Source organism: Macrobrachium nipponense, chromosome 2, assembly GCF_015104395.2.
Source record: "Macrobrachium nipponense isolate FS-2020 chromosome 2, ASM1510439v2, whole genome shotgun sequence".
NCBI classification, from domain to species: domain Eukaryota; kingdom Metazoa; phylum Arthropoda; class Malacostraca; order Decapoda; family Palaemonidae; genus Macrobrachium; species Macrobrachium nipponense.
The window spans coordinates 143,820,515-143,833,014 of NC_087201.1; the positions used below are offsets into that span (position 1 = coordinate 143,820,515).

Consider the following 12,500-nt stretch of genomic DNA (forward strand, 5'->3'; position numbering starts at 1 on the left):
TGTCTAAGTCTGGCTATAAACTATTTTATGAGTACTTGGTGGTACTGGCTTTATTCAATGTGGTGCAAAGTTTCATTGCGGACGAATAGAAGACAAATCGTAAGATTATTGTATATCTGTGAAAAGGAAAGAATTACTAATTCTCTCTCTCTCTCTCTCTCTCTCTCTCTCTCTCTCTCTCTCTCTCTCTCTCTCTCTCTCTCTCTCTCTCTCATGCAAAGAAACAGCTTTTATAGAGATATTTGATCTTTTATTATTGTAGGTTACCAACCAGACTGAATCATATCTAGACTCCCAGAGGATATGGCCGAGGGATTTGCTCATAGGTATGGGACCAAACTAAAGAGAGCCATTGTTTAAGAAAGTTGTAGTTTTGCGCAATGTCCAGAGTATGAAAGACTAGTAAAATGCGTAAAGGAATGTTGACTAATACCGCGATAATGAATAAATAAATAAATAAAAAAAAATCAATAAATCAGTGCTCGACATAAGGATGGGGCACACGCTTTAGATAAACTGCTCAAGAGAAGTATGTACGTATTATTGGATGGTTAGATATAACTACCTTCTAAGAAAGAAATTTTTTTCTTAAAGTTCACTGTAGTTGAGGAAATGCTTCATCTAAGAATAAAGATAAAGATAGATAAAACTATCATTTTTAATAATACAAATATTATTGTTCTTGAGTATTTAAGATATGAAAAATAAGTTACAAACACATTAAATGTGTCGACGATGGTCCGTTGACTAGAGTGATTTGACTTAAGACATTTTCATAATATTTCAGTTTGAGCTAACTGATTCCTTTTATTCGAATAACAGAAAAATCCTTAATCGTTTATTTAATTTATGTTGATACACAATGAAAATAATCCTCCCCGAAATGAGAGAAAATTTATTTCAGGGTGATATATTTGATCTGAAAATCGACACAACCAGCTTGACAATCGTCAATTTTATATACGTTCGAGCCATCCCGACGCTTGGCTAATGGTAATGATGTCACCGAACTAAAAACCATTCGCGCGAGAGCATTTATACCCTGGAGGGTAAAAAAAAAAGGGCCTCTAAACCGAACGGCCACATAAAAGCAAAACCCCAATTTCAGTCCTGGGCTAAATACAATGAGCTGATAATTAACGTTGTGAGAGAGGGAGGGACGGAGGATGAGGATGGAGGTGTGCCCCAGAGATTTGGTGTAAGCGATTACTAGCGACGAACTGTCGCTTAAAAATTCAGAGTAGGATTCGAATCAGTGGGAGAGAAACATTAGGTTCTTTCCTTTATAAAAATAATTCCTTCCTCCAATTCCCACTGTTTGGCCGCCCCGTCTTTATAAATATGTGAAGTAACATTGTGAATACATAGTCGCATATAGCCACCGCTTCATGATTATATGATCCGTACTCACTTCTCATGTGATATTTTTATTTATTTATTTACTTTATCTCCTCAAGGTACTCAGCATAATTCTTCACCGAGCTTTTTTCCCACCTTCCCCCTTTTTTTCAGAGCTAATCATTACCGTTTCCCTCATACTTGAATGTTTCGGCTTCCACATACTTCCCCAGTCACCCCCTACCCCCCACCTCCCCAACCCTCCAAAAAGAGACTCACTCATCACGGTGGTGAGAGCAGACTTTATTCTGCTTCCGAGACTACATTCCGGTCCAGAATCAATGTAAATGTTCAGCGTTACGCGAGATACGACTCGTTGCATTAAATGGGATGAGAATTATACTGCTGTTATCTCATTTCGGAATTACTCGTTGCTGTGTTTTGAATTCCTTGTTTGCGTTACGGGAATGGTTTAATTTGTTATTATTTTAGACTACAGTATTTGCGAAATAAACGAAACATGATCATAGTTTTCACGTTCATTTAACAATAAAACAAGTAGTGTCCATGAATAAACAAATACCCAAAAATAAGAATAAAATCTTACTGTTTGACAGCTGCGATATTAATAATAAAGACACTGTGAAGTTTAATTCCATTAGTACCTCAGCTATAGTCTTTATTACATTAATGGAATCTAAGTTCAAAGGCAGAAACTGAAAAACTAAATTCATACCTGACTTCTGCAGACAGCTTATTCATTCGATACCTATAATTATATATAAAAGAAACGCACACATTCATTGCCAGGTCTCTGATGTGAAAAAGAATTTTAAATTGTTACTGGTTTTAACATTAAAATATTTTCTATTATTGAATGTACAAATAGTTGAGGATGAAGAAGAAGAGGAAGAGGAAGAAGAAGAAGAAAAAGAAGAAGAGGAAAACGGAAGAGAAGTAAACAAAAATGAAATGACAGAAAAAAATAAGGAAAACAAAGAACAAGATAAAAGTATGGATGCAGAGATACTCATTGATACTACATATGAGGCAATAAAGCAGCATACCTACGAAGAAATAAATTACGATATGACAACAGAAAAGCAAATCCCGAAGAGGCTCTACCCAGATCTACACAATGACGGGAAAGAGGAAAAAATAGACAAGAAAGACAAAATCTGCAACCTTTTGAAAAGAGGGAATTGCAGATTTGGAGAAAGATGTTACTACAAACATCCTAAGATATGTCAAAACTATGAAATATATGGTAAATGTGCATACTTAGATGGATATGGGGATGATTGCAGAGATCTGCATCCAAAAATATGTAAAAATAAATAACCAACCAAGTAATAAAATCCAAAATAAGAAAGAAACAAATAAAGAGAGAAATCAAGAATATCAGGTAAAAGAGAAAAGCAAACCACCAATGAGATATGCAGAGGTGTCAGCAAAAAATTTCAAAGCATCAGCTCCGAAATTCTACTCAAGAGATAATAACTGTATTTATTATGCAAGAGGATATTGCAGAAACGGAGAAAATTGCAGATTCAGACACAAAATGAATAATTATGATGAAGGAAGATCAAATATTATGGAAAAGTTGGATTTTTTAATGTCAGAATTTCTGGAAATGAAAAAAAGAACAACATACCAGAACAGGAAAGAGACATGGGAAAATCCTTATTACTACCAGTATTAAATGAAGGAGAAAACACGCAAACCATCATAGTGATGAATGCGCAGGGTTTAGTTACGAGTAACTCAAAAAGAAAAATAGAGTACTTAGAAGAACTAACCCAAAAATGAAAAGAAAATAGATATAATGAATATAAGTGAAACCTGGTAATTCCCAAGAGACTGGGAATGATGATCAAATAAAAGGGTTCCAAACTTATAGATCAGATAGAAAAAATAGGAATCAAGGGGGAACCGCAATATATGGGAAAGACAAAAAACAAGGAAAAATATATGAGAAATATTGTAACTCAGAATGTGAACTAATAGCGGTAGAATTTGAATCTGAAAAATTGATGAACATAGTAATATATAGACCTCCTAATACTAAAGAGTTTGACTTCATAATTGAAAAATTGGATGATATATGTAGAAATCACAAGGACTGGACTATTCTCCTATCTGGTGACTTCAACTTTCCTTTCGTAGAATGGAAAGAACGAATAGGAGATTGTGGTTGTACTTATACATATAAAAAAGAGAGTAATAGTAGTGCAGAAGATAAGAGGCAATTTGAAAAGCTATTAGATATGCTACTAGAATACAACATTCAACAAATAAATCACCTGCCAACAAGAAAGGAAAATACTTTAGACCTAGTATTTGTGAACGAGATGAATTATGTTAAAGAAATAATAGTTTATAATGCGAGTATTTCAGACCATAATGTCATAGAATTAACAGTTCATTCCAAAGCAAGTGAAAATAGAGATAAGCAAGAAATGAAAAAGTGGGAAGGATATGGAAAATACAACTTCTACAGTAAAAATATAAAATGGTCAGAAATTAATGAAGAATTAAACAAAGATTGGGATAACATTTTCGTAAGTGATGACATAAGGGTAAATACGGAGATATTATATAAAATATTGGAGAAAATAGTGGAAAAATATATACCGAAGAAGAAAAGTAAACATCATTCATGCATACCAAGAGACAGAAGGATCTTGTTCCAGAAAATCAGAAAGTGGAAAAAAGGTCTTGCAAAAGAAAAAAAATGCATGGAAAGTTATAGAACTAAAAAGTAAGATAGAAAATGCAGAACAAAAGATTATACAATCAAAAGAAAATGAAAAACGGGACTTGGAAGAAAAAACCCTATTAAATATCAAGCAAAACCCCAAACTATTATACTCATATGCGAAGAAGATGAATAAAAGAAGAATAGAAATAGGCCCTCTGAGAATTGAAGGGAGATTAACGAATGAAAAAAAGGAAATTTGCAACATACTGGCAGAACGATATAAGAGAGAATTCACCCCTAGAATAGATAATGAAGATAATGATATAGAAGTAAGGGAAGAAAATAGTGAATATTTAGCTGACATAGAAATTAATGAAGCTGATATTGTGCAGGCAATTAATGAAATTAAAAATGGAGCTGCTGCAGGGCCGGATGGAGTCCCTGCTATTTTGTTAAAGAAAGTAGTTCATTCTATCGCAAAGCCACTTGCAATATTATTAAGACAAAGTGTAGATACAGGCAAGATTTATGATGAGCACAAATTAGCATATATCACCCCTACTTTCAAAAGTGGATCAAGACTAGAGGCAAGTAATTATAGGCCTGTGAGTCTAACATCACATATTATGAAAGTGTATGAAAGGGTAATGAAGAAAAATATTATGAAACATTTAATAAAAAATAATTTGTTTAATATAGGACAACTTGGTTTCGTACCCGGAAAAAGTACACAAACCCAACTGTTAGTCCACCGTGAGAACATATTCAAAAATATGAAAAGCGGAAATGAAACAGATGTGGTTTATCTAGACTTTGCAAAAGCCTTTGACAAAGTAGACCATAATATATTAGCAAAGAAAATTAGAAAACACAATATCGTAGATAAAGTAGGAAGATGGTTAAAAGAATTTTTACACAACAGAAAACAGATAGTTATTGCAAACGATGAGAAATCGGATGAAACCAAGGTAATATCCGGTGTGCCACAAGGTACGGTGCTAGCTGCAATATTGTTTGTTATTATGATTGAAGACATAGACAGTAATGTTAAGGATTCGGTAGTGAGTAGTTTCGCTGATGACACAAGAATAAGTAGAGAAATTACTTGTGATGAAGATAGGAACGCTCTACAAAGAGACCTTAACAAAGTATATGATTGGGCAGAGGTAAATAGGATGGTATTTAACTCTGATAAATTTGAATCAATAAATTATGGAGACAGAGAAGGAAAGCTATATGCATATAGGGGACCTAATAATGAGACAATCACAAATAAGGAAGCAGTTAAAGACCTTGGTGTGATGATGAATAGGAACATGTTATGCAATGATCAAATAGCAATTCTGTTGGCAAAATGTAAAGCAAAAATGGGAATGTTGTTACGGCACTTCAAAACAAGAAAAGCTGAACACATGATTATGCTTTATAAAACATATGTTCGTAGTCCACTTGAATATTGCAATATGATATGGTACCCACACTATCAAAAGGATATTGCACAAATAGAGAGTGTACAAAGGTCCTTTACAGCTAGAATAGAAGAAGTTAAGGACCTAGACTACTGGGAAAGACTACAATCCTTAAAATTATATAGTCTAGAAAGGAGAAGAGAACGCTACATGATAATTCAGGCATGGAAACAGATAGAAGGAATAACAGAAAATATCATGGAACTAAAAATATCAGAAAGAGCAAGCAGAGGTAGATTAATAGTGCCCAAAACTATACCAGGAAAAATAAGGAAAGCACACAGGACATTAATCCACTACGCACCAGCATCGATAATGCAGCGTCTATTCAATGCGTTGCCAGCTCATCTGAGGAATATATCAGGAGTGAGCGTAGATGTGTTTAAGAATAAGCTCGACAAATATCTAAACTGCATCCCAGACCATCCAAGATTGGAAGATGCAAAATATACCGGAAGATGTACTAGCAACTCTCTGGTAGACATTAGAGGCGCCTCACACTGAGGGACCTGGGGCAACCCGAACGAACTGTAGGTAAGGTAAGGTAAGGTAAGGTAAGGTCTCAATCTCTCTCTCTCTCTCTCGTCTCTCTCTCTCTCTCTCCTCTCTCTGTATATATATATATATATATATATATTATATATATATATATATATATATATATATATATATATATATATATATATACATATATATATATATATAGATATATATATATATATATATATATATATATATATATGTGTGTGTGTGTGTGTGTGTGTGTGTGTGTGTGTATGCATGTATTATGTTTGTATGTATGCACTTACAAAGAAAAGAATTCGTGATTCACATGAAACCTTAATCCTTTGTTAATCTACCGTCGAAGGAAGTGAAAATAAACCAAAATCAGTCAGATCATGTAAACGATGTTAAAAACATTTCATTAAACGAGTATTGATCTAGAAGTGAATATTTCCATTTACCAACTCCACTAAATTCATATATGCAAACATTTATGAGAAGCATTAGAAAATCAGCATAATTTTTTAATATCAGTTTGGTAAAGTTATGAGTGAACCCTCTTTTATTTGCCGTATATAATGAACTAAACAGCGAAAGTTTCAAGATAAACTCCTTGGAGTGAGTTATGGGCCTATGAACCATTTGTCTATTACGAAAAGTTTTTAGAAGGAAGAGGATCCGCCTCTCTCTTGTTCTGATTCCTGCTGTCAGATTAATGTGAACATTAATAATTATAATATATGGAAAATAGGATATGGCTTCCAGCCTCTGGGTATGTCACATACCTAGAGGTTGGATGCTATATGGTTTTTTCCATATGATTTTAAGAGAATATCAGTTAGGGTAGATTACCTACAAATGACCTTGAAGTAAGAATTTTGACAGAATGAGTTATACAAAAATAGGTCTCGCAAACAACAGCTGAGAATTTTTTTGACTAAAAGCTTTTTGTCTCAGGTTGCATTGTGTAATTTTATCACTTATGTATGCGTGTGCATGTGCGTGCGTAGGTGTTCATATGTAGGCATGTATATATCTACATACACACACACACACACACATACACACACACAAACACACACACACTCACACACACACACACATATACATATAATATAGTATATATATAATCATATGATATATATATAGATATATATAGTATACTATATATAAATATGATATATATGTATATATATGGATACTATATAATATATATATTATATATATATATATATAGACCTTACCTTACCTTAAAGACCTTACATCTTGTTTGGGTTGCCCCAGGTCCCTCAGTGTGAGGCACCTTTAATGTCTACCAGAGAATTGCTATTACATCTTCCGGTATATTTTGCATCTTCCAATCTTGGATGGTCTGGGATGCAGCTTAGATGTTTGTCGAGCTTATTCTTAAACACATCTACGCTCACTCCTGATATATTCCTCAGATGAGCTGGCAATGCATTGAATAGACGCTGCATTAACGATGCTGGTGTGTAGTGGATTAATGTCCTGTGTGCTTTCCTTATTTTTCCTGGTATAGTTTTGGGCACTATTAATCTATCTCTGCTTGCTCATTCTGATATTTTTAGCTCCATGATGTTTTCGGCTATTCCTTCTATCTGATTCCATGCCTGAATTATCATGTAGCGTTCTCTTCTCCTTTCTAGACTATATAATTTTAAGCATTGTAGTCTTTCCCAGTAGTCAAGATCCTTAACTTCTTCTATTCTAGCTGTAAAGGACCTTTGTACACTCTATTTTTGCAATATCCATTTGATAGTGTGGGTACCATATCATATTGCAATATTCAAGTGGACTACGAACATATGTTTTATAAAGCATAATCATGTGTTCAGCTTTTCTTGTTTTGAAGTGCCGTAACAACATTCCCATTTTTGCTTTACATTTTGCCAATAGAATTGCTATTTGATCATTGTATAACATGTTCCTATTCATCATCACACCAAGGTCATTAACTGCTTCCTTATTTGTGATTGTCTCATTATTAGGTCCCCTATATGCATATAGCTTTCCTTCTCTGTCTCAATAATTTATTGATTCAAATTTATCAGAGTTAAATACCATCCTATTTACCTCTGCCCAATCATATACTTTGTTAAGGTTTCTTTGTAGCTCGTTCCTATCTTCATCACAAGTAATTTCTCTACTTATTCTTGTGTCATCGGCGAAACTACTCACTACCGAGTCCTTAACATTACTGTCTATGTCTGCAATCATAATAACAAACATTAATGCAGCTAACACCGTACCTTGTGGCACACCGGATATTACCTTAGCTTCATTAGATTTCTCATCGTTTGCAATAACTATATGTTTTCTGTTGTGTAAAAATTCTTTTAACCATCTTACTACTTTATCCACTATATTGTGTTTTCTAATTTTCTTCGCTAATATATTATGGTCTACCTTGTCAAAAGCTTTTGCAAAGTTTAGATAAACCACATCTGTTTCATTTCCACTTTTCATATTTTTGTATATGTTCTCATGTTGGACTAACAGTTGGGTTTGTGTACTTTTTCCGGGTACGAAACCATGTTGTCCTATATTGAACAAATTATTTTTTATTAAATGTTTCATAATATTTTTCTTTATTACCCTTTCATACACTTTCATAATATGTGATGTTAGACTCAAAGGCCTATAATTACTTGCCTCTAGTCTTGATCCACTTTTGAAAGTAGGGGTAATATATGCTAATTTGTGATCATCATAAATCTTGCCTGTATCTATACTTTGTCTTAATAATATTGCAAGTGGCTTTGCAATAGAATGAACTACTTTCTTTAACAAAATAGCAGGGACACCATCAGGCCCTGCTTCAGCTCCATTTTTAATTTCATTAATAGCCTGCACAATATCAGCTTCATTAATATCTATGTCTGCTAAATATTCACTATTTTCATCCCTTACTTCTATATCATTATCTTCATTATCAATTCTAGGGGTGAATTTTCTCTTATATCGTTCTGCCAATATGTTGCATATTTCCTATTTTTCATTTGTTAATCTCCCTTCAATTCTTAGAGGGCCTATTTCTATTCTTCTTTTATCCATCTTTTTTGCATAAGAGTATAATAGTTTGGGGTTTTACTTGATATTTACTAGGGATTTTTCTTCCAAGTCCCGTTTTTCATTTTCTTTTGATTGTATAATCTTTTGTTCTGCATTTTCTATCTTACTTTTTAGTTCGATCACTTTCCATACATTTTTTCTTTTGCAAGACCTTTTTCCACTTTCTGATTTTCTGGAACAAGATCCTTCTGTCTCTTGGTATGCATGACTGATGTTTACTTTTCTTCTTCGGTATATATTTATCCACTATTTTCTCTAATATTTTATATAATATCTCCGTATTTACCTTTATGTCATCACTTACGAAAATGTTATCCCAATCTTTGTTTAATTCTTCATTTATTTCTGACCATTTTATATTTTTACTGTAGAAGTTGTATTTTCCATATCCTTCCCACTTTTTCATTTCTTGCTTATCTCTGTTTTCACTTGCTTTGGAATGGACTGTTAATTCTATGACATTATGGTCTGAAATACTCGCATTATAAACTATTATTTCTTTAACATAATTCACCTCGTTCACAAATACTAGGTCTAAAGTATTTACCTTTCTTGTTGGCAGGTGATTTATTTGTTGAATGTTGTATTCTAGTAGCATATCTAATAGCTTTTCGAATTGCCACTTAACTTCTGTACTACTATTACTCTCTTTTTTATATGTATAAATGCAACCACAATCTCCTATTTGTTCTTTCCAGTCTACGAAAGGAAAGTTAAAGTCTCCGGATAGGAGAATAGTCCAGTCCTTGTGATTTCTATATATATCATCCAATTTTTCTATTATTGTTTCAAACTCTTTAGTATTACGGGGTCTATATATTACTATGTTCATTAATTTTTCAGATTCAAATTCTACTGCTATTAGTTCACATTCTGAGTTACTATATTTCTCATATATTTTTCCTTGTTTTTTGTCTTTCCCATATATCCCGGTTCCCCCTTGATTCCTATTTTTTCTATCTGATTTATAAGTTTGGAACCCTTTTATTTGATCGTCATTCCCAGTCTCTTGGGAATACCAGGTTTCACTTATATTCATTATATCTATTTTCTTTTCAATTTGGGTTAGTTCTAAGTACTCTATTTTTCTTTTTGAGTTACTAGTAACTAAACCCTGCGCATTCGTAACTGTGATGGTTTGCGTGTTTTCTCCTTCATTTGATATGGGTAATAATAAGGATTTTCCCACGTCTCTTTCCTGTTCTGGTATGTTGTTCTTTTCTTCATTTCCAGAAATTCTGACATTAAAAATCCAACTTTTCCATAATATTTGATCTTCCTTCATCATAATTATTCATTTTGTGTCTGAATCTGCAATTTTCTCCGTATCTGCAATCTCCTCTTGCATCGTAAATATAGTTCTTATCTCTTGAGCTGTATCTTGGAGCTGATACTTGGAAATTTTTTGCTGACACTCCATATCGCGGTGATGGCTTGCTTTTTTCCTTCACCTCATATTCTTTGTTCTTCTCTTTTTTGTTTCTTTCTTATTTTGGATTTTGTTATTTGATTGATTATTTATTTGATTTTAATTCATGGCTACAGGGTGCATATATTTACATTTTTTTTCGAACTTACATCCTTTTCCTTCTTTTATGTTTTTGCATATTTTTGGATGTAGATCTCTGCAATCATCCTCATAGCCGTCTAGGTATGCACATTTACCATAAATTTCATAGTTGTGACATACCTTGGGATGTTTGTAGTAACATCTTTCTCCGAATCTGCAATTCCCTCTTTTCAAAAGGTTGCAGACTTTGTCTTTTTTGTCCATTTTTTCCTCTTTCCCATTAGTGTGCAGATCTGGGTAGAGCCTCTTCGGGATTTTCTTTTGTGTTGTCATGTCATAATTTATTTCTTCGTATGTATGCTGCTTGATTGCCTCATATGTAGTATCAATGAGTATCTCTGCATCCATACTTTTATCTTGTTCTTTGTTTCCCTTACTTTTTTCTGTCATTTCAGTTTTGTTTACTTCTCTTCTGTTTCCCTCTTCTACTTCTTCCTCTTCCTTTTCTTCTTCATCCTCAACTATTTGTACATTAAGTCTTGCTTTAATAACATTGTCTATCCATGATAGACATGTTGAGCAAAATATTCTGGTATCCTTACTCACATCTTGCATTACTTCAGCACATTGAGGATGCGTCAGAATGTTGCATGCAGAATATTTTCTGATCAGGTTTTGTGGATTAACTATGCTATACCACACCTTACACAGTTTGCATGATTTTGGCATTCTTTTTTCTATTGCATCAATTAAAATATTCACAATGTTCACCTTATTTATTTTCTTTGTCGGAATATGTTGATTGATGTCAATTTTCTTTATGAGTCTCTTGACCACTCGGATTTTATTTGGAACGTCTTCAATTATTTTCAAGATGTTTTCTGTTGATTTGTTCCAGTTTGAAGGATCATATCCTTCTAATATGTCTATGAATGCTTTTGTATCTTTTTGGTTGGGGCTGTGGTCGATCTCATAGATGAGAATTGCCAGCTCCCTTCCTGCTACCTCATCGTATTGCGAATCTGCTAAACACGCTAAATTTCGCCATTTCTTACCACAGTTGGAACTTACTGCCATCTTGATCTGATTTACAGTATTTCACTTGATAACCTAACTTAGTAGACGCTTTATCCTACTATTTTCACACTAATCTTATCACCGACAGTTCACGAGCACTTGTAAATACTTTTCAAATTCAGAGACAGAGAGAGAGAGAGAGAGAGAGAGAGAGAGAGAGAGAGAGAGAGAGAGAGAAAGAGAGAGAAACTTAACGTAATAGAACCCGTAAATACTCCTCGCTACAAAGCATTTGTTTAATTAGAATGTACAAGAAGGAAAGATAACAGTATTTTAAAGTCATGAAGAAAACCCGACTATAAAAAGAAAAGCGATATAAAACTCCAAATCAAGGGAAGTTTTGCAGTAGCGAATTCAGAAAAGTTAAAAGAAAAAAAAATTATCTGTAAGAACTCTCTTACTTTTAAGTTCCAAGGCATCAGGAGGATTTAAAGACAAGTCACGTTCTAAGACTTGCACGCAGCAAAGGCAGAATATGTGCTAGAGAGAGAGAGAGAGAGAGAGAGAGGAGAGAGAGAGAGAGAGAGAGAGAGAGAGAGAGAGAGAGAGAGAGAGAGAGAGAGAGAGAGAGAGAATCAGTGTGTTCCATCGCCAGTCAGGAGGTCACGAAGAAAGGAACACGGGAAGAAATAAATTGTTTTAGATAAAATAGACAGAATGAACGTCCACACCTGTGTATTTATATGGCACTGGTAACAAGTATCCTGAGGTTGTTTGTCCTGTCTATTTGATTTGGGGCTCAAGAAATTACTCTTTCAATAATTTACAAATGCGATGTGGGGCTTATTGAAGACGTTATTGAAGTAAA

At 33.7% G+C, this 12,500-nt stretch overlaps 1 protein-coding gene across 1 annotated transcript in view; it reads left to right on the top strand.

The window, feature by feature from the left end:
- The window catches only part of LOC135221335 (basic salivary proline-rich protein 1-like), a 173,936-nt gene that overhangs the window by 11,528 nt on the left and 149,908 nt on the right, over positions 1–12,500 (top strand). The gene's annotated exons all lie outside the window — the stretch shown is intronic.